Source organism: Ambystoma mexicanum, chromosome 10, assembly GCF_040938575.1.
Source record: "Ambystoma mexicanum isolate Mex_15411 chromosome 10, UKY_AmexF1_1, whole genome shotgun sequence".
In the NCBI taxonomy this organism is placed as follows: Eukaryota; Metazoa; Chordata; class Amphibia; order Caudata; family Ambystomatidae; genus Ambystoma; species Ambystoma mexicanum.
Window position 1 is genome coordinate 397,969,751 of NC_090932.1, and position 26,319 is coordinate 397,996,069.

The window sequence follows — 26,319 nt, forward strand, 5'->3', positions numbered from 1 at the left end:
ATTGTGTAAGGGGGAGTTGTGTATTTTCAATAGATGAGAAGTAGAGGAATTTAGATGGGCAGGTACATTTTGATTTCATTGTGTGTTCTAGAAAATGAAAGCCTTTTCCTGAATCATCATTCACTTTACAATATGTGGTGAATATGCTCTCAGGATAAACCGCATGTACCCACGCTGATGTGTGTGCTTTTAAAGGTCTGCATTCAAGTTGCATATTGCTATTCAGCTCTGACAATTCTATTAATCATATAGATCATGGATCATTGTAGTAATCATTGGCATTGAGATTCCATAAAGAATACAAACAATGTACAATTTGTTTATACTTTAAATTGGTTTGATGTTTCTTTATTTTAAATAGACCTTCTGTGCAACCGCAGGTGTTTCTTTTCCCTAAAGAGGGTCTGGGAGGGATCTGTAGGGAATCAATTATGGTAAATTAGCATATCCCAGGTTCACAAAAAGAATTTTGTTTAATAAATAGATATTGTGCACACCTGATTTGCAGCGCATGGAAACTCCCCAGAACTAGATGTTGCGCATCGTGTTCTTTACAATTACACATGCCTACATCAGCCAGGGATTATCATCAGACCGCAGAATCCCAGGCACACTTTCTACCTGTATATGCCTACCCATTAATTTTAGCCAAGCCCAGCTATGCCTATGACACAACTCATTACATCACAATACCATTATATGCACTTGCTGCCTTGCTGTGTCGCCCACACCCAGACACGCTAACATCTGCCTACGTGTTCAGCAACAAACACTTGCGGAAAACTATGACACGTGCATTGATGACGTCTCTTTCAAGCCAACCCCATGCTCTCCTACGTGCACACGCCCCCTACCACCTCAGTCCCATTACAGCGTGAATGGAGAAACAGAAAACTAAGGTGACAGAAACGTGCGAGACTCCCATTGTGGAGGAAAACATTCACAACACATACACAAGCAATCACATTATAAACGAATATGCTTACTTCCAGCACCCTCTCCCCACGGACACAGACAGACGAGACAACCCACAACCAAAGAAATCAGCCATATGCGTAAATGAAAGGAATAACACAGTAAACAAAATATCAGAATAAACGTGCATTCCAATTACCTCACATTGCTCCTAAACACCCATTAACACGCCCATGTGTGTGACAGGCCAGTAAATGCACACCAGGCATGTGCTACTAAAATCAAATACGTGTGATGTCACAGTGACCACAGAACACACACAACACATGTCACATGGTCACAAGAAATAGTTATGTGACCTCGTCCCACACTGAACAAACATATACACGTAGCTACACATGCCAAGGTAGCACATCAATGCATGGATGTGTAAATTGATGTATGTCTGTAGGGCAGGACGCTCATGATGCAAGCCCCTAAGCAGCACTACAAAATCACCCTGTGTTTGCTTAATGCAAATAAACGAGTCATACCAAACAGGAACAAGGAACGTGAATATAACATGAAAACACATAAAACATACCTACGGCAATCCAATCACACTACACGGCAAAAAATAATCGACCTACAACTTTATTTAATGGAAATTATTATCATTTGTACAGACAAGTATAGATGTCAGATGTATGACTTCCTTTCATTGACACCCGTTTTTTCGAAGATGTTTTGCCGAAAAATCGCATTGAATATTTTTTTTTGTGTGGGTGGGGAGGTTGGGAAAGGGCATAAAAAGGGTTGGGGGGGGTCGGGAATAACAAAACATAGGGAGAGGATGGGTACTTGGAGGGGGGCGCAACACCCCCAAAAATAAATTACAACAAATTCCGATTCGTTTTATATGTAAAAACTTCCTAAAAACACCCGTCAAAAAACGGGTGTCAGTTAAAATTAAATTTAAAAGAACCTTGTGCCAGGATACCCTGGAGGAACACCCAGCACACCTACCAAACCCATTTTGAAATGATTCACAATAAGAACAGCCGTAGTTTAGTTTCCACGCATCAACAGAAACACTAAATACATGTCATTCATTTTACAGATCGTGCAAGTGCTAAAGTGGAGGTAATGGCGAAAAAACGAAAAGTGTCACAAGAGTAGAAACAGTTACAAAATACAGTCTTCATCATCATCACCAGACAATTAGCAGTGCATCCTAATTAATGCGTCTTGCACTTATGGCTTCTGGGAAAAATAATACAATTCAGGGAATAGTTAAGAAAAGGAATATAAAGGGAATGCAAGACATTTTAGTAGGAAGAACCAATTGCTATTATTAGGCGAGTAAAGAAAAAAATCAAACATCAAAAACAACAACAGTAGCCCAGCATCCTCGAGGTGGAGAGCGCAGGAGCCCCCAACGCCCTATCCAGGAAGCCTTCACTGCCATTACCACGACTGCGTGCCATCTGCCACGAGATCGCCGCTGCTCACTGAGATCGCCGAGCTGCTCTGCATCAGGGTGATGCTGACCTCAATCCGAGCAACCTGACTGATCCGAGAAGCGTGTTCTTCAACATTTTGCAGAATTAGCTCCAGTGAGTGAAGATTTGCGGACGTCCATTATTTCCGGCCTGATACCAAGATGTGGGGCACGACGCTGCACCAGGATGAGGCTGGCTTTTCCCCGTTGCGTAGCAACATAAGATCTTATTAACTCTCAAGTTTTGCTGGCAGGCGGAAACACCGGCCATAGCAGAAGGCCTGCAAAGGCCCTGTTTGCCCCTGTTCTCCACAGGGTGCAAAGGGGCTTTCAACAATCTTTCCTACAGTCACTGCTGCTCTTCAGCTCAGCGCTATCACTGTCCCAGCAAGCTGAACTTTGCATCACAGACTCGACCCGTCGGCAAACCGTAAGTCAATAATACTGCAGCGCTCACAAATCCACTGCCTGCCACCTCAGCACGACACAATCCCGACTGTCTACACCCTGTCCCATGCCTGCACATTATACATGTCTGTTGTAAATATGCATGTAATGCCTGCTCTAAAGTCGGGCATACCTGCCCATGTGCACCCTCAATGCTGACAACCCTCAGCCCACACCGCCTGCCCCCAGCAACGGCGCTCAGCCCCATGGGCCTCTCATCTCCATAGTAACATTTTGACATTTACTTAGCCTTATCATTGTGCCCTACTCTGAAATACTTTATTTTAGCACACAGAACCTTATCTTGTGCCTCATACTGGCAAACCATATCCAGACACAAGTACCGTATCATTGTGCCTTATGATTGTGACTTATGATTGTGACTTATGATTGCGCCTTATCTCTGTGCCTCATGATTGCACCTTACCATTGAGCCATATCTCTGTGCCTGCCACTGTGCCTCATGATTGTGCCTTAACAGGGAGGATAGATCAGCGGCAACGTGCTCGCCTTGGAAACAAGACGACACAGAGTTAAATAGGTTCGATCCCCGGGTCCGCGCTTAGAAACGTCTGGGTATTAAGCGTGTTATAAATAACCTATCATATCATAACATTGTGACTTATAATTGCGCCTTATCTCTGTGCCTTACCACTGTGCCTCATGATTGTGCCTTATGAATGCGCTTTATCTCTGTGCCTCATGATTGCGCCTTATCATTGTTACTTATCACTGTGCCTATCACTGTGCCTCATGATTGCACCTTATCTATGTGCCTTATCACTGCGCCTATCATTGTGCCTCATGATTGTGCCGTATCATTCTGCCTCATCATTATGCCTTATCATTGCGCCCCATACTGGAAAGTTATATCTAGCAACTAGCCCACTGTGCCTGCTCTAAGAAACCTACAAGCAGTCCACAGTGCCTTTCTTAGAAACCATGAATCCTGTACTAGCCAAAATTATTAACATCCTAATGATAAATCTCTTAACTAAAACCGACACTCACCCTACACCCAAATTAACATCTTTGAAACTCGCCACCCCCTGACACTACAACCACCACTATGACCCTCACAAACAAAGCTCACAGATTCCTATCCATGGGAAAATCACTACCACCATCGGACCTGATCAGGCCCAACCACTTCTTACCACCCATCTCTCCCACACTGCAGACAACATACCCCATCAGTAATAACACTCAACACATATGTGAGACTGTATCACCAGCTCAATGGATCCTTTGCTTCACAAGCAAGCCTAAGCCCAATCAACCGTGCTCTACCAACTGGAGAAATCACAGACTAGGCTCCAGACTCTCCAACCTAGTAGCCTCCAAGCAGAATCTATGCACCACTAACCACAGCTCTAAACCCACTCAGAAACTGGCCAACCCTTCAACCACTCAAAATAAACCCACCAAAAAATGACCATGGAAACACCCAAAATCAGCGGTGCTCTCATCAATGCTAGATCTCTCGTAGCCGATGTCACCGAAATTGCCGACATCTTAACAACTAACCAGCTCGACTTCCTTGCCGTCACAGAGACTTGGCTTCACAAAGCAGCTGGCCCTGCCCTCTCCTTAGCTATCTGTGACAACTTCACCATTATCAGAAAAGATTGAGAAAACTCTAAAGGAGGAGGCTTAGCATTCATTTGCAAATCCAGTCTCGACATGAGAGAAATGGAATCTACCCCCTCTAATTCCACCAAACTGCTATCAGTCAAATTACAGCTATCTGCATCCCATACAGTGTCCATGCACTTGGTATACCGCCACCCAGGCTCACTAGGAACTTTCGAAGAAGACATAACGACCCTCCTCAATACCAACACCAAACCCAGCTCCCAAACTATCCTACTCGGAGACTTCTATCTAGGTCTGAGTGATCCGAACGGCACAAATGCCACCATTCTATCTAATGCCATCACAGAAGCAGTTCTCACCCTCAGGAATAATGGGCTCACCCATTGAAAAGGTTGCACCCTGGATTGGATCACAGACATCAACTGTCTGTCCTCCATAACGAACTCTGAACCTTGCGTATGGACAGATAACAACCTAATCTCATTCTCCATCCAAGACAGTCCTCAAACTAACTCAACCAAACCCATGGCCCCTGCGGCCCTAACTGGAAAGAGAAAAAACATCAAAGTCCTCAGCTTCCAGCCCATGATCCAACCCATCACTAACCTTGAGAACCTACCCTCCAATCCCACAGATCTTGTCGACCTATAAAATAACACCATTAACTTAGCTATCAGCACCATTGCACCACTTAAACTTAGAAAAGAGAAACCCATAGCCCACCTAAACACGTGGTTCACCCCCAGTCTAAAAGCCTTACGCATTGAAAAGGGACTTGCTGAGAACAGATGGAAAAACAACCCAACAGCTCAGAACAAGCTCCTTCTCACTTCACTGGCCACCAAGTATAAAAAGGAAATCATCCATGCTAAAAAAGACAACTTCAATGGTAGAATAGAAAAAGCCAGCTCAAATACCAGAGAAATCTTCACAATCCTTAGGGAATTGCAAACCCCGGTCTCTCCCAGAGACACATGCATCAAAAACAAATCCTGGTGTACAGACATCCAAAACGCCCTCTGAAATAAAATAACCTTGCTCCAAGAAAACATCAATGTCAAAGAAACCACCCTACATAAGATTGCATTAAAAATGCAAGATGCCATCATCCAAGAAACCTACTCCAAGCAAATCAAACCCAGTCACCAATTAAAATTCAAATCCATCTCAACCACCGAAGCAGAGAAAATAATGTCCTCCCTAAAGCCATCCAAATGCCTTGGAGACACATGCCCAGCACCCATTATTAAAGAAGCAGCAAAAAACCTAGCCCCGTTTATTTTCACTTTTATCAACACCTTCTTCAGATCCTGCTCAGTGCCCACCAATCTCAAAGATGCCTGGGTATTACCCTTACTAAAAAAGCCTATCTTAGACCCGAATACTCCCTCTAATGATAGGCCAATCACAACCATGCCCTTTCTTCTCAAAATCCTCGACAAAGCTGCCTACATCCAGATTCAAGCCTATCTGGAGATCTACAACCTACTGGGCACACGCCAATCTGGTTTCAGACCTAGACATGGGACCGAGACAGCCCTCATTGACCTGAAGAATCAATTAGATGATAGGAAAGACAAAGGTGAAGCCTCCATCCTTCTCCTGTTAGACCTGTCCGTCGCGTTTGACCTCGTCAACCACAAGGTCCTGTGCAATCACCTCAAAATAGCTGCCCACTTGTCTAAGGAAGCCACCACCTGGATAAGCTTATTCTTGGACAACAGGTCCATGCAAGTCTTCTCACTCACCTCCGCAGCACACCCAGTACCCATCACATTCAAAGTACCACAAGGCTCCTGCATCTCTCCAACCTTATATGAGATCTTTACAAACCCCCTATTTGACATACTTGACAATCTGGGTGTCTCATACACCAATTATGCTGACGACACCCAGATTCTCATCCCAATCCTAGGCGACTATGACAAAGACACAACCATGAGCAACAAAATGCATCTAATTGTTCAAACATGGATGGCCACACACGGCCTAAGTCTCAACGATGAAAAAACAGAGCTCTTAATCGTTGGGTCCCCAAAAAAATCTCTAAATTATCCACCATGAATAATTCCATCCTCATTGATGGAATTAAGATCAAAGTGTCTAATGAGGTCAAGACCCTGGGCTTCTACCTAGATCTGGCCCTCAACTTCAACAAACAAATGAATGCCACGGCGACTGCCACCAGCTATACATGCAAACTGATTTATGCATTTAAACCATTGCTATCCACAGAAAGCTGTATTACAATGGCAAGAGCCTTAAACCTTTCCAAAGTGGACTACTGCAATGCCTTATACCTAGGCACAAGCAAACGCAACACCACTAAACTACAGACAATCCAGAATAATGCCCTTAGAGCCTCTGTGGGCATACCCAAATCCCACCACATCTCTCACATGAGACGTGAGACCAATTGGCTCTCCATCAACGACAGACTCAAGCTCAAATTACTCAACCTCACTCATAGATGCCTGTCCAACAAGGCTCTCCTATACCTTATGGACAGATTTACCAAACACACCTCAACTCGTCCCATCAGAAAAGCTCAATCCAACAGTCTGAGAATACCCAAGTTCAAGCTAAAAAAAACAGGAGGTGCCAGCTTCCCAGTCCTTGCAGCGCAATTCTGGAACTCTATCAAAGACTCACTAAGAGACATATCCCCCTTCCATTGCTTTAAGACTAACATCAAGAAGTGGCTGCACTCCCTAGACTGTTGACCATCTGTTCTGCTCTCTGGCACGTCTCTCTGTATCCCTCACCCAAACAGAAAATCTATTGTAAATTTGCAGCTTGTTGCCACTCTCACCTGTATATATCTGTTTATATATGCATACTGTATATTTTTCTGTATTTATTACTCTATATTGTACTCCTGTCATATGTAACCTTGTAACTATGTAACTTGATCTGCGCCCAGGTGCCCACGTGCTCAGCGCGCATTATAAATGAATAAACAATTACAATTACAACAAGAGGCATATAATGTTAGAAGGGAAATCCATAATGTCCGTGAATGGTCTTCTGGGGACGATAGAAAACATTTGTTTAGTAATAAACCAATGCAGAGCCATAATTTTAATGAAAAAAGACATCCCCAAAATGTGACCAACAGAAACTTTGATTTCAAATAACACCTTCTTTAGTGGAGTCACCAAGTAGACAGGATGCTCCCATGAGGACCACACCAGCCTGAACATCAAACTCTATTCACAACATATCAGCAATATCACATTGATGTGTCACGTGGAGTAAATCACCCAATTAACTCAAATCACAAACTGCATAAAACAATAGATGTTCAAATTAATTGCAGTATAACTCATGTATCATTTAGGGCCTGGTTCATGGAATTTGTATAGCGCAGTGACAAGTGACTTTGCACCGCCGACAAGCACCCCGATTCACAAAGTGGTGCAACGTGCATTTTTGCAGTGCAAAGAGACTTTGCATCAGCGCAAATTAAATGCAAAGTCAGTGCAACGTCACTTTGCACTGCAAACATACACTTTGCACCAGAATGTGAATTAGGGTGCTTGTTGGCAGCACAAAGCCAATTTGCACCAGTGCAATGTCACTTTGCACCACGTTAAAAATTCCATTAATCTGTCCCTTACTATTTTCTGTTCAGTAATCACGAAGTACCCAAAGAAAATCAACACCAATCAAACTGAAAGCTTCTGAAGAAACCCAGCAAAATCATTACCACCCAAGTAAGAATTTGCAATATAAGGAGTAGTGACACATCAAAGAAAAGAGGGAACAAGGCAGCAGTGTTAGTTATTACTGTATGTTATACTGCAGCTATGATAGTAATATTAGTAATGCAGTTAGAAAGTTTGTCAAATAGGTAACATCTAAAACATTTTAGAGATTACAACCGCAAGTTGTGTTAGTCAATTAACCCCTATCCACATTTTAGCAATAATACTTTGTTAAACGACCTTATTTAAACTTCAACAACAAAAATGCATGGATTTACCTAAACGGATTCACAACAGCCTCAAGCAAATGCATCACAAGTCACACCAGAAGATAGGGCATCATCACTGGAAATGGTTGAAGCAAGAAAGCCACAATGTTTAAATCAAACTAACTACTATAACAATGTTAAATGTTAATGTTAATGTTAAAGGACATTTGTACCGCACACTATCACCACCGTAGTGGTCCCTTGGCGCTCTGGCGGTTCTGAAAGAGGAGGGGAGGTTGAGTTAGCGGGAGGAAGCAGGAAAAGTGCAAGAGAGCAGTGATGTGCTGTTGGCGGCCTCAGCCCGGTGGGTCCGTTGGCTGCGCCTGGGGTGTTTGCGGCCGGTAGTCGTCGTGTACTGTTGTGCAAGGCTATGTGTGTTTTTGTTTTGTTGCAATGTAGTGAAGTTTGTGCGGTTTGTTGTTCTGTAGGTTTTGGTTGTGTTTGGTTTGGAGTTTGAGAGGTGTATGCAGAAAGGGAAATTGTTAGTAGGGTTGGTTAGTTTGCGTCTCTATCCTGAATTGAAGCGTAGTCTCCCCTGTTGCGGCTCTGTCCTGATCTGGGTCTGACTGGCATACAGGTTCCATACTCCTCTAGTCCCCGCCTCTAACATGCTCTCTGTTAGCTCCCCTTATCCTCCATTTAAACTCTAGTGGCCAGTGCATCTGCTAATGACATGCTAACATTCACAATTCCATCCAGATGTGACGCAGGCCAGTGTTCACAATTCCATCCAAGTGTGGACATGCGAGTATTGATGGTTCTATCTAAGTGCAGACATGCTAACTTCACAAATCTATTCAGACACGACGTAGGCTAATGTTCGCGGTTCTATCTAAGTGTGGACATGCTAGTATTCACAGTTCTAAGTGTGGACATGCTAACATTCACAATTCCATCCAGATGCGACACAGGCTAATGTTCCCAGTTCTATCTAAGTGTGGACATGCTAACATTCACAATTCCATCCAGATGCGACACAGGCTAATGTTCCCAGTTCTATCTAAGTGTGAAGATGCTAATGATCACCTGAACCACATTTATAACAAAGCACATATAGAAACAAGCACCAAAACAAGTACATATAGATATTCAATGAAAAAACATAGTTAACGGGACGTTATGGTTAAATTGCACTAATAAATACCTATGGAATTCAATGGAAAAAACGTTGTTACAGGGACGTTAAAGTTAGAGGTAAAACCAAAAAACCTCAGAAAGTTGCCAGTTATGGTGAGCTAAGCAACGATAACACGCGCCACCACTGTGCACTGCTAGGACTAACACCCAGGACATCAAGGATTTGTGAACTTTAAGCCAATTTACATTTTATAATGTTTCCCATTCAATATCTGTTGTATCAAATTAGTTCTAAGCAGAAAGGCCTCTGGATACCGGGTGGCATAATCAACTATCATCAAGATGTACTTGTTCCCTAACTTTGATGTTTCCAAGGGAGCCACAATGTCCATGCCAATTCTTGAGAATGGGACTTCAATGACTGGAAGTGACTGTGAGGGGACTGGTGGTGGTATATGTGTACTGGTTTTCTGGCAGATAGCACAAGACTGAACAAAGATTTTATTATCAGCATGAATTCCAGGCCAGTAAATGGTATTCAGAATTTGGACTTGATTTTTTTGTCTGTCCGAGGTCCCCTGCTGTCAGATGGGAATGGGCTATTTACAGGACCACTCCCTTATGATTTTTAGGGGTGACTAACTGGGTTTTTACTATCCCTTCTGAAGAGGTGTCTTCCCAGTATAAAAATCCATGTTTCAAAAAGAAAAATGGTCCTCCTCTCTCACGGCCCTCTTGCTTGGGTACAATTTGCAAAATGGCTTCACCCAACAATGGATCATTCCTTTGGGCAAAGGCTATGTCGGGAAGGGTTTCTGTTTCCTCTGCCTTGACTCTTCTGGGCTAACGGTCAGGAGGGGTATCAGGTGTCTTATCAGCCTCCCTGAAGCCTCAGGTAGCTTAATTGGTCAACTCCTTCCCAGCCTCTTCCTTTACCCAAAGGAACACTGCGCTGTTGAGAACCCCTTGTACAATGGTATCCCATTTGTGGATTTGAAAGGGATCCATTCCTTGATTCTGAAACAACACTTTGATGTCAACCCTGAAGTCTGGATCTATAATCCTTGCTAGGTCATCAATCCAGAACTTTCAAGCTAGTCCTGATTTGGGAGCTAATGTGATGTAGGTATTTGGGTGTGGAATCAAAACCAAATCAGAGGACATTAGTCTTCTTTCACCTGGGGGCAAGATCTCAATACTGCTGTAAATTGAGGTTACCAAAGGGTCTGATGTGCTGGGAATTAGTTTCTCAAACTTTAGAGTTCCCCAGCTTGTATCAGTGTAGCCACAACCCACTCCTGACACCATTTGCGAAGGCATAATGATTCAGACACAGACAACAGGTTCTGGTTCTATAGCAAAGTTGCATTAAACTCAAAAGGCAGTGTGGATTAATGCCTAACTTCCCCTATGCTAAACTGGTATTTCCCTACCTAAATAGAACTAAGGATAGTCTGTGTTAAGAAGTCCAAAGTAAAAACATCTGTCTGTGTCTAAAAACATATACTTGCCCTCACAACTAACTGCATATAATGTGTAGGGATATCAGCATCAAAAATGAATAGTGTTCAAAGTAAAGTTCAGAGCCTCTTCTTGCTCTGTGGCTTGTAATCAGACCCCCTTCCTCAAGTTCAAAGTAGTTAATCAACCACAGGGGTTCCTTTCCCCAAGAGTACAAATCTTCCAGCTTTCAAAAGAATAATTGACTTCAAAGTCTTTGCACAACACAAGCTTCATTATAAGTATTTTCAGTGGAATTCCATTCAGGGGGACCCGGTCTAGGTGCAGTTGTCAGACCACACGGTCCACCTATTACAGATCACGCATCTGGTAACCCTACTTGCTTTTTCCATTTAACCCCAGTTCACTGCTTCTTCTCAGCAGTGCGGCTTGCCTTAGTAATGTGTGTCACATTCTCCCGACACTATTGTGCCTTGCCTAACCACCATGCACTTGTTACACTTTCTTATGCACCATTGGCTCTTGACAATTTTTTTTTCCTTTTAATTTACAGTTTGTTTTATTTTCATTGTTTTATTGAGCACTTGTAAGGTGCAATGGCAAAAACAGTAAATATGCAGTCACGGTCCTACTAGTCCTTGTGGCATTCGGACATGCAGGTGCATAGAGGAAAAGTGCCAAATGGCCAAGGCTCTGGCCCAGGAACAGCAGAAAACTGCATATGACAAAAAGTTACCGTGAGATCATTTTCAATAGCCCAAAAGATCTTGGTATTGTTGCCAATATCTGAAAATAAAGGAATATCCAAGTGGCATGGAGCATATGAATTATTAGAACACATGGGCCCTTGTAACTACAAGTGTTCCCAACCTGATCACTGAATAAAAACCCAGATGTATCATGTTAATTTATTAAAACAATGGAAGGAATATCCCATGGAGTCTACTGCCACTATTCTATCCTGTCTGTTGCCTGAAGGCTCTAATAACAAAGTCCTGATTCCTCCCAAACTCAGTACAAACCAAAAGCAAGAGCTGTATGACCTCATACTCCAATTTCCTGATGTATTTAGAGTGGAATAAGGGAGAGTGAAGGATATCTACTATCATACCTGCATTGCTGAAGGCAGAGTGGTACATTTAAAACCATATAGATTACCGCAATGTAGAAAGGCAACCATCATCCAGGAAGTCAATCAAATGCTTGAGGCTAATATTATTAAACCATCTACTAGCTACTGGTCTTCCCCCATTGTTTTAGTGCAAAACTGAAAGGAGCTGGAGGTTTTGTATTGACTTTCGAAATGTTAACTCCATCTCTGCTTTTGATGCACACCCAATGCCTTGAATGAATGAGTTGATTGACTGGCTATTTAATGCTGTCTATTTTTCTACCATAGACCTTACGAAAGGCTTTTGGCAGGTTGCGTTACATGTGCCTGACAAAGAGAAACTGCATTTGCATCACCCATAGGTCTGTTTCAGTTTAAAGTCCTGCTGTTAAGGCTATATGGGGCCCCTGCTACATTGCCACAGTTGATAAACAAGATATTACAACCACACTCTGATTTTTCTGTGGCCTATACAGGCAATATTGTAATATATAGTAAAACATGGGAAGAGCATGTTTATCATCTCTACACAGTCATTAGAACATTGAGAAAGGCAGGCGTAACAGCAAATTTCAAAAAATAGAAGTTGGCTCAGTCAGCAGTCAGATATTTAGGGTTCTTTGTGTGTAATGGTTCTGTAAAACCCCAACAGAAAAAAGTTACGTCTGTACTTAACTCCACCACACTATGAAAAAAGAAAGACCTTGGAGAAATTTTTAGGTTTAATCGGTTATTATCGCTAATTCATCCCACATTTTTCAAGCAAGACTGAAAAACTTATGGATAAACTGAAAAATGCTGAGCACCAAAGGCTCAAGTGGAATGAGGAAGATCAACATTGTTATACCAGATTGAAAGAAACTCTTTGTCAGAGCCCCATTTTTAAGGCAGCTGATTTCTCGAAAGAGTTCATCCTGCAAACAGATGCCTCTTTTATGGAATTAGGAACTGTCCTCTCTCAAAATTATAGCGTTATTCTGATCACCACCTGGCAGACGGTGTTCCCCTTTCCTGGTTGCACTCAACAGTCGGTCTTATAGCTCCTTGCAAAGTCCTCTGCCGCCATAGACTTCTGTCTATCAGTGCGGTCCCTCACATATTCTCCAAGCCGTCCTTGTGTGGCTCCTGCAGACCCAGCAGTGCTTCTTCATTGAAGCAGGACTCACACAACCATTTCCCTTGGTCCCGCTGGCCTCCTTCTTACGGCTTGCCACAGGCATTCAGCGTCCTGGAACCTTTGCTTCCCGCTGCATAGGGTCTGCACTTTTCCATGCATCCCAAGCGCTTCTCCTGCCATGCCACCACACCAGAGAGGTCTGCCTGCCTCCAGCAGTCACTGGGCATTTTTCCAGAGCTGACTGCTCTCATACTGCCTCCATTTTCACACCAAAAAGGACTAGATCTCTCGCCATCAAAGTGGTAGTTGTGTTTTTGTCCTGTTGACCTCCTCCTCATTGCAGTACTCGGCTGGGTCTGATAAATGTTTGTTTTCACAAAATGAGGATGTGCTGGTCCAGGTGTCCTCTTCTTCGTCCCTGTACCATTCTTGTGCAATTTGGGGAATACTTGAGGGAGTCACTGAAAGAATGAGGGATGGATGGTTTGCGGTGAAAGAAAAATGTGGGATACTATATCTCACCTTAGATGTCCTCTCCACAGTTGCCAAGTCTCTTCCACCCAGGTGATCCTCCCTCACATTTCTAACCCCAGTGTTGGGTTCCACGAGTGATATCATTTCCCTGGCCATCCAAGAAGAGGATACTGTGGGAAAGGAAGTGAGAACGTCTTCAGGTTCCTCACAGTGTGCAACCAGAAACCCAACGCGCATGCATAGCTGGCCAAAGAGACCTGCACACCCACAGACATGTAGGTCAACTCACATCTTCAGTGACAGTGACCATCACCCAAACATCACCAAATCACATGTCTCCTTGGCCAGCTATGCATGCGCTTTGGGTTTCTGGTTGCACACTGTGAGGAACCTGAAGACGTTATCATTTCTTTTCCCCCAGTATCCTCTTTTTTGCTTACTTCAGTTGCCTAGCAACCAGCGTAGGAGAGCAGTCTAATCCTATAGCAAGAGACCGCAGGCGAAAGCCGACCCTGCATGACAAAGGCCCTTAGACCAAGGCCTCACCTGTTCGTCCCTGTCCGGACTGAACGGGCAGAACGAACTACACCACAAAACCACCTGCTGCTATTTTTGAACTATCTCTGTTAATGTGATAATCATCCAGAACAGAACCGTGTGCGGTAAGCGTCACAACTGTTGAACTACTTAGCACACAAATTAAATCCCCTAGCATACTGTGCCTATCATACATGTACAGCAATTTCACTACCATGACCAGTCACATCACACCTGCCACATAATGAGCTCTCACCCCACAATAACGCTGAACTCAGCTGGTAACTCTGTAACTTTACAGGTTAGAGCGTTGTTAAGTCGCTACCCATTAGCTTCAGCTTTGCTAGTTCTCCAGCCAGAAATACTGGCCTGCCTACCCTATGCAACAGCCATTATTCTGCCTGCGCACCGATAACCTACATGCCAACTGCTTCTGCGTCTTCCACACGCCTACAGTACTGTTTCTGTGTGCTACATCTATACTCTATCCACTTTGCAGCCCATGTGTATGACTTACCCTATATCGCATTGTTGTTTTTTGCTAACTATGGCTATCTGCCCACAGACGTACCACAATGCACTGTCTCTGCTGTATTGACACTGCCCAATGGAGCTCCTCGCCGCTTTTTGTCTTTGTACATACTGCTGATAATTGCCAAGTTCTGTAAATTGTGCAGTTTGAAATCTGCCTCGCTACCTTGACCATGCACATACTGCTGATCTCTGCCTAGTTTTAATTTGTTGTGTTGTTTTGTCCTTGCCTATTGTGGCCAGTACCCAGCTAGTAGCACCATGGTCCATGCCGGTAACTTAGCGACTCCGCCATGGCGGAATGGGGAATTACCGCCCCATTCCGAGGTTGGCGGGGCGGTAATTCCCCATGCCGCCATGGCCCTTCCCCGTTCCCATTTTTGCCCCTTAGGGCTCAATGGGACTGGGGAAGGCGCTAATTACGGCACCGTGAATTACGATGCCGTAATTAGCTTCTAGGTCCCTTTGCGTGTTGGTTTTTTAACGCCTGCTAAAAGCAGGCGTTAAAGTGCCACCCGCAAAGGGACCTCGTAATCAGGCGTTAAGGGTTTAACGGCGCCGCCACCTTTTACGGTGCCGTTAACCCCTTAACGCGTGGGTTGTAATGAGGGCTATAGCCTTAAAAATCATTGCCCCTATCAAACTAAAAACAGCCAAACCAACAGCCCATCTCAACAAATGTTTCATAAGTGAACTAAAAACCTTTCGAAATGTCAAAAGACTTTCCGAATCTACTTGCAGAGAATCGCCCACCTCTCTGAACAAAGCGCTGTTCACTTCAGCAGCAGCTACATACAAATCTGCCATTCTCAATACCAAAAAAGAGACTTATAACAATAGAATTCTCAATGCCAAATCTGGATCCAAGGAGCTCTTCAGCATCTTAAGGGAATTGGAGTCCCCAATCCCTCCCATCGACGGATGCATGAAGGATGCAGACTGGTGCACAAAAATACAGAAAGAAATCCCTTGCCGACAAAATGTAAATGCTCCAATCTAAATGAAAAGATAAGAAGAATAGCCTGGACAGCAATTCCAACTCTAGCCAGTCACCAGACCATCATGCCCCCTCCTGTCCTCCATTTTCCTTCTCACCAGTCTCACCCACTGAAGTTGAAAACATCGTCCGAGGCCTAAAACCATTCAGATGCCAAGGGGATCTTTGTCCCACCACTATCATTCAGGAAGGTGCCGAGTACTTGGCACCAAGCATTGACACCCTGATCAACTCCTCATTCAAGTCCAGCTCAGTCCCTAACAATCTAAAAGAGGCATGGGCCATGACCCTTCTAAAAAAAAAAACTTAGACCGTAATATTCTGAATAATTACCAGCCTATTACCAATGTCCCCGTTCTCCTAAAAATATTAGACAGAGTGGCTTACCTCCAAATCCAACAACATCTGGAGAATAATAACTTGCTTGTGCTCTGACAATCTGGCTTCAGGCCAAAACACAGCACTGAAAGGGCCCTTCTTGACCTTAAAATCCAATGGACAAGGCCAAGGACAAAGGCAACCAGGCCATCCTCCTGCTCCTAGACCTTTCTGTACCATTCGATCTCGTCGATCACAATATCCTCACAGATTACTTGACCACAGCTGTTGCCTTCTGCAGTGACTCATCAAATTGGGTCCAATCATTCCTATGCAATAGAAATACTAGGGTCTTCGCTCTGTCAGCCTCCGTTGACCCAATCCCCATTCATTGCGGCATGCCGCAAGGCTTGTGCATCTCACCAACGCTTTATAACATCTTTACAAAGCTCTTCTTCGACCGTCTTGATAACATGGGTGTTACATGCATGAACTACGCTAATGACACCCAGGTTCTCATCATGCTGACTGAATGTTATGAAGTCATTGCTAAACGGATCAATGAAATCTACCTTGAAATCCAGGCATTAATGGCAGCCCATAGCCTGTGCCTCAACGATGAGAAGACATAGTTCTTGATTGTTGGTTCACACATAAGGATAAACAAACTCGAACCCCAATACTCGACATCTGATATCGATGGAAATTACATTAAAGTGGCTAAGGAATTCAACACTTTGGTAGTATACCTAGATTCACCCTCTCACTCAAGAAACATGTGAGTGCCACTGCATCAACTACTGTCTATACCAATAAACTGATCAATGCCTGCAAAGCATTCCTGTCACCTAACAGTTGCATCACGCTTGCCAGAGCCTTAGTACTATCTAAGATAGATTATTGCAGCGCCCTCTTCATAGGCACCTCCGAACGGAAACTTAAAAGACTCCAAGTCTTACAAAATAACGCTGAAAGGTCAGCGCTAACCATCCCTAGAACCAGCCATATCGCCAGTCTCAGACATAATGCTTGCTGGCTCCCAGTGCGTGACAGAATCTCGCTCTGCACCCTAGTCATCACCCGTAAATGCTTATCTAACACTGCCCCTAAGTATCTATCGGACAAATTCTCCAAACACCAACCAGCTAGACTGTAACGCTCACCTGATTCCCGTAAAGGAGCCGGTCTTGACTGGGCGTATACCGCATCTTCAAAGGTGATGTGTAAGACACGGCTGGCTCTTTGGGCTGGACCTCTGTGCACTGTATGTCTGACTCGAAGGGTAAGATGTCTGCAGATAGAAAATATGGGATTAAGGAACTGGGTTATTGAATGTCTCTCTCTTCTTCCCTTTCTCTTCTCCTGTAGAACCCCAAAGGTTAACGCTCTCACCTTAGGTAAGTGAACGCTGTGCTCTCCATCTGCCTCGGGGCAGGGTGCTGTAACCAGTTTCTTCACTGGATAAGGGGAGCAGGCCTCTTGACTTCAGAGGACTGCTGTCCGTCGTTTACTGCACGAACGGTAAGTTTCGAGTAATTCTAATGTCTTCAAAGTCTTTAGTAATGATGTCTCTTGTTTTGCAGGGTTCCGGCGATGGCGGATGACGGGCTGAAGTGAGTTGAAGATGGAGCCCGTGAGATGAATAGAAGCGCCTGGAAGCACGTAAGTAAGCGCTTGTTGCCTGCTTCACGATGCGCTCTAACTGTCTTTTTATTTTGCAGGTACAAGTTCGGAGCGGCTGCAGGGTGCCGGAATACCCACTGGGTTAGATGTGGAAAGGAGTAATGGCACGTGAGTATTAAAGTTCCCCAATGTCTTTAAACGCACCTTGTTTTGTCTTTCAGATGCGGGATGCAGCGCCGAAGGCCTCCGGAGCGTGCGAAGAGTTGGTAAGCTTTTGTCTTTCAGATGCCGGAATGCAGTGTGAAGACCTCCGGAGCGCACGAAGCGTAGGTAAGCCTTTGTCTTTCAGATGCCGGAATGCAGCGCGAGGCGTTGGTGACAGCCGATGGACCAGGTAAGTGAAGAGCTGTCACTGAAGACCGTAATGCTAACCTGTTCTTTCTTGTCTTTATAGGTGTTGCTGAAGACTGGATTCAGGATGGTAAGCCTTTTTCCTTAGGCCCAGGATCAGATGCAGAAGACACGATGAGCGTTCTGCTGCAGAGGATGCAGAATAACGCAAAGCAAGATTCATCCATCGGGTGTGGTTTAAATAGCCTCCTGTAGTGCTTAGGTGTCTCCTTCCACAGCCACGCCTAGGTAAGAAAAGAGTTCCTGCTTTCCAGAAGAGTTCCAGTGTTCTGAATCTAGGGAGTGGCTCCTGCCCCACCCAACAGGAAAAGTAGTTCCAAACAGAAGAGGATCAGAGGCTCAACTGGCAGGCAAGTAAGCAGCATGGTCTGCTGCAGGTAAGTCCACCCAAGCATTATGAGCCCGGCGCTTCCAGCGCTGGGACTGGGCATATTTATGAGCCTGGTGCCACTGGCGCCAGGACTGGGTCCAAAAGGTCCCAATTGGGACTGGTTGGCACTCGGAACCTGGGTTATGGATCTGCTTCCAAGGGAGTTGGGAAAACCCTGACCTTTTGGAAGCATAGATCATGACATAGACCCACTAGAAGCCCATATTCGCATTGACTCAATGTTCCAAGGTACAAACTTAAAAGAGCGGGAGGAGGCAGCTTCCCGGCGCTCGCCGCCAAATGCTGGAACTCTCTCCCTCCACCCATCAGAATTGAACCTTCTTTCTGTATCTTCAGAGCCAAAGTAAAGAGCTGGCTCTTCGATAAAAAATGCTAACTGAATTTCTCTAACCACCTGCACTGCTGTCCATGATGTTTGTTTGTTTTATTTATTTGAATAGCGCTCCGGACCCGTAGGTAGAAGGGCGCTTAAGGAAGCGGTTACAGGCATGAGGTATGCATTTACATAGTACAACAGATTACATAAATTACATGGTAGAACAATTTACATATAATAAAGGCATGGTTGCGGCCTTAGGGAGTTAAAAATATTAGAAAGTGAAGGTAAATGTTATTCTTTGTTCAGTAACCAGCCAATAACATGTTTCCTAAAGATCGGGAAGGACTCAATAGTTTTAATATTGAGTGATGGGGTGTTCCAAAGTTGGGAGGCAAGCACTGTGAAACTAGCGCCTCCTGCTCTATTTAGGGCAAATCTAGGCACTGACAGGCATAAGGAATTGGATTATCTGGTGGTTCTGGTGGTGGATTTTCAAGCAAATGTATTAGTGAGATACGGTGGGGCTAGGTGGTTTAAGGCCTTGTAAGTGAGGCAAATGGTTTTGAGGTCAATTTTTTGCTGTATGGAAAGCCATTTACACTCTTTCCTGGTTGTGGAAATGTGTTCTCGCCTTGGGATGTTGAGTGCTGCGCGTAGAGCATTATTTTGGAGAACCTGGAGTTTGTTGATTATGGAATGGTTGGCTCCTAGGTACAGGCTATTGCAGTAGTCCAGTTTGGACTGGATGAGGGCTCTGGCAAGAGTGAGGCAGCTGTTGGAGGATAGGAAGGGTCTGCTAGCTCTAATTAGCTTGCCCGTGTAGGCAGTGGCTGAGGCGGTCGTGTTGATTTGTTTGGAGAGATTGGTGTTGGCATCAAGGTGGAAGCCTAGGATTTTCACGCTTTTAACAATGGGGATGGTATTACCATCTATGATGATGTTATTGTAGCAAGGACTGAGTTTTGACAGGCTATTAGGAGAGCCGACCAGAAGAAGCTCCGTCTTCTCATCATTCAGGCATAGGCCGTGGGTGGCCATCCATGCCTAAATGATGGAGAAGATTTTGTTAATCCGGGTGACGTCCGCATTGTAATTGCCTGAGATGGTGAGGAGGATCTGGGTGTCATCTGCATAGTTAGTGTAGGTGACACCCAGACGGTCCAGTTTGTCGAATAACGGCTTTGTAAATATATTATACAAAGTGGGGGAGACACAGGAGCCTTGTGGGACTCCGCATGTGATGGGGATAGGGTCCGCTGCTGCTGTTGTGGAGAAAACTCGCATGGTTCTATTCGCCAGGAAGGATTCTATCCATGAGGAGGCAGAGGAGGAGAAGTGGGCTGCGAGAGATAGGTGGCTGCAAAGGATTTCGTGATCGACTAAATCGAAAGCCGCTGAGAGGTCTAAGAGAAGTAGGATTGCAGCATTGCCTTTGTCTTTCATTTCATCAATCTGGCTTTTGAGGTCAACCAGAGCGGTTTCTGTTCCGTGTTGAGGTCTGAAGCCAGATTGACGTATACCTAGCAGCTGGTTAGTTTCTAGGTACTCCTGAATATGGATGTGGGCGACTCTGTCGAAGATTTTTTACCAGGAAGGGGACAGTGGTGATGGGTCTATAAATGGTTGGTATGGCTGGGTCTAGGGATTGTAACCACAAACAACTTTGTTATGCACTTATATGTTTTGTTATGCACTTATATGTTTTGTTATGCAAAATTGACCTACTCTGTAACCTTTGGTCGATGAGCAGCCTTGTTGTTGTACAATTCTGTATGTTATAACATTGCCTAAACTCTAGTGCCCAGATGCCTGAGGGCTCGTTGCACGATATAAATAATAAACTAAACTAACACTGGGGCACCACATTGGCGCAAGTAGGGTCTTTGTTCAGAAGACGGAATGGGCACTAGCGTGGAATTATGGTGCTAAGTGTGCGGGGGTTCCTTTCAGGGAGTTTGGGCACTGGATGAGGCAAACTACCTGTAACAACATTGGACATTTGCTTGGACCAGCTAAAGGAGTCAGTCCTACAGACTGCACATATGAAAATCAATGTAAAATGGGATGTCCACCTGTATGGGGAGGCTGAAACAGTCCACAACACCACGTCAATTGATTCCACTAAGAATGGACGCATGTCCAGTCATTCAGCTCTAAATGTCATCGAGAGAGCAAAAGCCATGACATAAGGTAGAAAACATGACTTAGACCACGGTGGATGAGGGCAAAACATAAAACATTCCACCTTGGACGTGCATACAAATCAAATAGAGTCCACCCTGGACAGGGACAAAAAATAAAATGCTCCACCTTGGACAGGGTACAAATTAAATCCACCCTGGATGAGGACAAAAATAAAATGATCCACCTTGGACAGGGTACAAATTAAATCCACCCTGGATGAGGACAACAAATAAAATGATCCACCTTGGATGAGGGCAACAAGCAGAAAAGATAAATACAAATAGTCTATCCCAGAGGCGAGTCTATAAATGTAAAACAAAAAAATCCTATTAAAAATGCATACCCCCTCCATGGGCTCATGGACATCAGGGAGCATAAAGAAGAGGTGGTATTGGCAAGAGATTAAGGGTGTGTGTGGTGTAAGGAAGGCATGGTATCAAAATAAGACAGACACAAGTGACCACAGTTCATGTGGGTTTATTGAACTTTATCAAGGATGTGCACAACGCCTATCTAAACTTTAATCTAAGATAGGAGCAAGCTACAACCATCACAATAATAATAATGCAGTCCTAGTAGAGTCTCTTCAAAATAAAAGGGCCTATACTAACAAACTATTGGCAATCCTAACAGCTGCATTACAAATAGTGTGGGGTAATGTTTCTTTAAAAAGACACAAGTGTTCACAAAAGGATAAATCAGGATGTTCAGCTTGTTGGCCTCCCTTTCCCACATCTTTATCATGGGACAAGGTGGTTCACTCGAGCACAGTACACTCTTGAGCTTCTTTGGCACAAGGACACAATTCCATTACCAACAGAAGGTCGGTGCCCAAGTCTCTTGTATTATAAACGTCTCTTTATTCAGTGGGCCTGAAGTACCAAAAACAAAAAAAAGGATTTTTTTTAGTCAGATGAGTCACTCTTCACCAAGATCCCCCTCCTTTGTGCTCTGAACGCCTTGTATAATTCTAGTCTCCCTCAGCTGGGCTCAGACTAGACTCAGTTCAATTTGTTGGCATCGCTCAGTCGGGTTTACGTTTGCCACAGCAATACCTTTTTGCGGGTGACTCACGGTTCACCCCGGATCTCCCTCTTCCAGGCTCAGATACCCTTTTCACAATTACAGTTCACAATTTTGCTATTGAAGACTTTCAAATGTGCACAGGGTTTGGTTTGAACCGTTACGGACCACTTCAATTTCCCAGTTCACTATTTTACACTCATCAGAAAGCAGGTGTTCCCTTCCCCTATCTTTTTCTCAACATCCCTGCGTCGCGTTCACACTTGCCTTTGTAATCACAGTTCACAATTATCCACTCCTAGTTGGATACCTAACAGGGACCTTTCGAATGAGCACCCACGTGGTGCCGGACCACTTTGTATGGTATCCACGTTAGTTTCAAAAGTTCAGTCACTCCTTGGATATTCAATTATATTTGTGTCACTCATCACATACGCCTTAAACTTTGTTCTTTGCAGATTTCTTCATATAATGTTGCTGCTTGCAACCTTGGTTCTAACACAGACCAGTCTGCTATCGGTGTGATTCCATGATTTGGGTTCACACTGCACTATCCACATGTATGGGACTGTGAGCATGTCCAGTGAGATGTGCCTTGCATGCCATTGCCACTCATAGGTGTATTGAAATAGCTTTGAAATTATGTATACAGTGATGTGTACTGTGAGACCAATGTCAACTGCACATCCACCTCCTGTATTCCAGAACATGAGATGGAAGGGACCATGGTAGCTTTACTGCTGTACCCATGGATGGGGAAGATGACCCCAGCCAACTATACCACAATATTTGACATCATATCATGCGTAGATGGAAGCACATATGACATGCACACATGGCACTCACCTGATGTGGTTGCATAGGTGTCCAAGGCTCTGACGGCAACCATTGGTCACTGCTGATGAGTCCACTGGAGACCTCTTCATGTGGTTATCTGCCTCTAGCGGTCTGGGCAAAGGCCATGTTGCAGCTGAGCTTCTCCTTGGTCTGTAGCATGAGGTCCCCATCTTCTTGTGGACCTTCATTGTGCCTCTCCACCCCACAGACATTGATGTGGTCAGCAACCTTCTGCCACATCCTCCACTGCTGGGTCATAGGAAGGGTATTGCCACCCCAAACATACAGGTGCACCTGGAGTTCAGCAATGTAATAAGTGGAGATTGGTAGCTCCTCGTCTGAAAAGAGATTCTTGCCTATTGGCCCCTTCTCCTTGACCTGTGCCTCTTTCTGGGGTGCTGCCTCTTACTGCTCTGCAGGCGGGCAACTCTTGTACCTAGTGAACTTTGGTGGTGCAGGAGCACCTGTAAGCTCACCACCAGGTGTAGCAGGTAGACCCTTCTTCTGCCATCTTCCCCGTTCATGTCCTCTCCCTCTCCATGGAGACCTCCTACCCATGGTGTGGTTAGGACAAGCTAGTCATACATCTGGGCACAAACTCCATGTGGCAACCTCCTAAAAATACCTTGCTTAGCAAATTTCACTTTGCATGCATCCCTAACAATGTATTTCTCTGTGCATGACAGGAATTGCGCGTTGCATCCCCATTCTCCGTTTCTGCACACGACAGGAATCATGCTACTATTTCCCCCACTAAATGTCTCTGTCTCCATCCACGACAGGAAATGCACATTGCAACCCCTAAATGTCTCCGGCACCACAAACACATGGGAGCACACGGTATATACGCACTGTGTGCAGTGCATAAATTATGTGCTTAGGGTCCTTCCTCTGATCTTCACACTGCTGCCTCATGAATTCATGGGAGACACCTTTTCCGTCTGCCTTGTGACATGTCTTGTCTCTTCCTGGCTTAGATTGCCTCCAAACCTCACCATATATTGCTGCGTGGTAGTGTGTGCATGCCTGCATTGGAATACCTGCCATTCCCCCATTGCCTGTTCTCCTGTGGCTCACCTGTCAGGCTCTGTGACCACCTCAACTGCCATCTTGGGACTTCGGTGCTAGGTGAAGGCAGTCCTCAAGACAGGTGCCACTGTGGAGGTGCACCGTCCAGTCTGCCCTCTGGTGTCACCCCTTCACCTTTGGGTCCTGGAGAGGGTCAATGCAACTGTCCACATCTAGGTCCTTGACATGCAGGCACTGGTTGCAAACGGGTGATGAGTACCCAGAGGGTGAACTTCTCTACAGTGTGTGTGTTCTGCATGTGTATGCATGATTTGACCAGCATGCAGCCTAATACTGATGCTTTTCTTTTGTGAAGGCAGACATCATTGAAGTGGGCATGCATACTGATGTCCACTGTCAGTTCTTGGTAAAAAAAAAAGTGTACTTGTGTGCATGCAATGTGAATTGCTGGCAGCAAGTACTCAGACAGGAACAGTTCCCAGATTGAGATGCTGGGCGCATATGAGGAACATTCATGCACAGCACTTCTATGGGTTTTTCAATTGAACATGATGATTGCACCATCCACACTCAGCAGCTGGGACTGACACATGTGTATGAATCTATGGTGATTATATGATGGTGCAATTGAATTTCAGGGATGACTGAGTGATCTGTCAGCTCACTGCATGAAGGGTCAGCTATGGCATGTCATCATGGCATTTATTGACACTGGGAGCAACAGCATCGTGGTTTGATCCTCCTCAATGGGTGTCTGTACATGTTACATGCTTCCAGGTCAGACTGTCACAGGGTGCATTTTGCTAGATGTGATTGGATGGACAAGTGCCCAAGCAGGTCTCGTAAAACCTCTAGGCCTGCTTGCATGGCCATGCTATGTGGAGCGAATAAGGACTGGCTCAAGGAGTCCTGCTTGAAATTTGGAAACTTGACAGCTATGGCATACCCAGCAGTGCCCTCTGCTTGTCCGACTAGGTCCTGCAGAACAAATAAACTCATATGTGTTTAGCTGTTGCCTGCCCTACCAAGGGACCCACAGCCCTCCACAGGGACCCACAGCCCACCACATACACCTGTATATTGCCTCGTGGGCCATGCTGTGGGGAGACCTTTACAAGGAGGCCAGGGGCACAGCCAATTCTGATGCTATGATATGATATGATATGTTATTTATAACGCGCTTAATACCCAGAGGTTTCTAAGCGCTGACCCGGGGATCAAACCTGTGTTGCTCCGTGTCGTCTTGCTTCCAAGGCAAGCACGTTGCCCCTGAGCTATCCCCCCGAACTGCACTAACAGTTTTTCCATGTGCCAGGTAGTTGATCATACAAATGTATACAAGGTCCAGATGGAGATAGTTGGCCATCTGTGGAAGTCCATGTAGTCTCTAATCTGAAATGTACTCCTGTTGGGTCTTTGAGGAGGCAGGACACTTTCTGTCAGACCGCCTATTGTGTCACCCAGGGTACACAGATTTCAAGAGAGCATAGTTGTCTTCCTCTGGATTACTCTAGACAGTGTTTATGGGTGCTCAATGCACTCCACTTTGTTCTGGCTGCCCCACACAAAGTGCCAGCAGAGCCTTTCCTGCTGGGGGCACTCTTCTGAGAGACCCACCTGATTTCCGGGCTAGCAGTGTGCCTGGCCAACAAGACAACCTAAGATGACTTGCACGTCAATGTCAGGGCAGCCTGTCTGTCAATCTCCCCACACTACACCAAATTGTTTGGCACACTTGCTCCAGTTAGGGTTTGGCTGCTTGGCCGACCTCGGCTTATGTTACATGAAATTACCTTCCTTCCACCTTGGGATGGTGTTAACTGGAGAGTCTGCCCCCCTAAGTGAGGGCCCACTTACATGGAGCCCCAACCGGGCAGATCAAAGGCTGAAAAGCCCAGCAGTTCCCCAGTGGTCATGCCAGAGTGGAAGGTCCACAGGGCCTGGCCACTGCGGAGTGGGTGTGGGCCCACATGAGCCATGCCCTTGCACTTCTTCACTGAGCTCATTTTCCCAAAGCAGTTTGGGATGATGACTGTTTCACAAGGTCCCGCCCCACCCTTTCCTATGCCGATGGTGGAGGCGTGTGCAGCAGCTGCCCCCTCTCGCACAAGTCGTGCCTGGGACCAACCTCTCCCTCCAATCCATTCAGCTGTGCTATTGGCACCTGCATGAATGACTGCCCCCCCAATCTGCAAGCATTGGGGCAAGCTCAGATGCTTGGGTCCCACAGACAAAACAGCGGGTGTGAAGGTCGGCCCGAGGCCAGCCACCTGAGCTTCTATTACCTGAATATTAACTCAGATGTGGTGAACTGCTGGTTTGAAGCATATTACTGAGTGGAGGGAAATAAAATGATCAGGATTCCGTCAGTAACTGCGAGTGAGGATTGAAGTGCCCAGTGCAAAATTCCCATCCAGCCGTGGACAGGGAGCATGAGGCGAACAATTCAGACTCCCCAGCATCGC

General features: G+C 45.1%; 1 long non-coding RNA gene across 1 annotated transcript in view; it reads left to right on the forward strand.

Moving 5' to 3' along the window:
* The first annotated feature begins 1,542 nt into the window (after positions 1-1,542).
* LOC138491453 (uncharacterized) overlaps positions 1,543-26,319 on the forward strand; it is a 30,377-nt gene continuing 5,600 nt past the window's right edge. Inside the window, exon 1 of the long non-coding RNA XR_011276007.1 lies at positions 1,543-2,825. This is a non-coding gene — a long non-coding RNA (uncharacterized lncRNA). The remainder of the gene's footprint in view (positions 2,826-26,319) is intronic.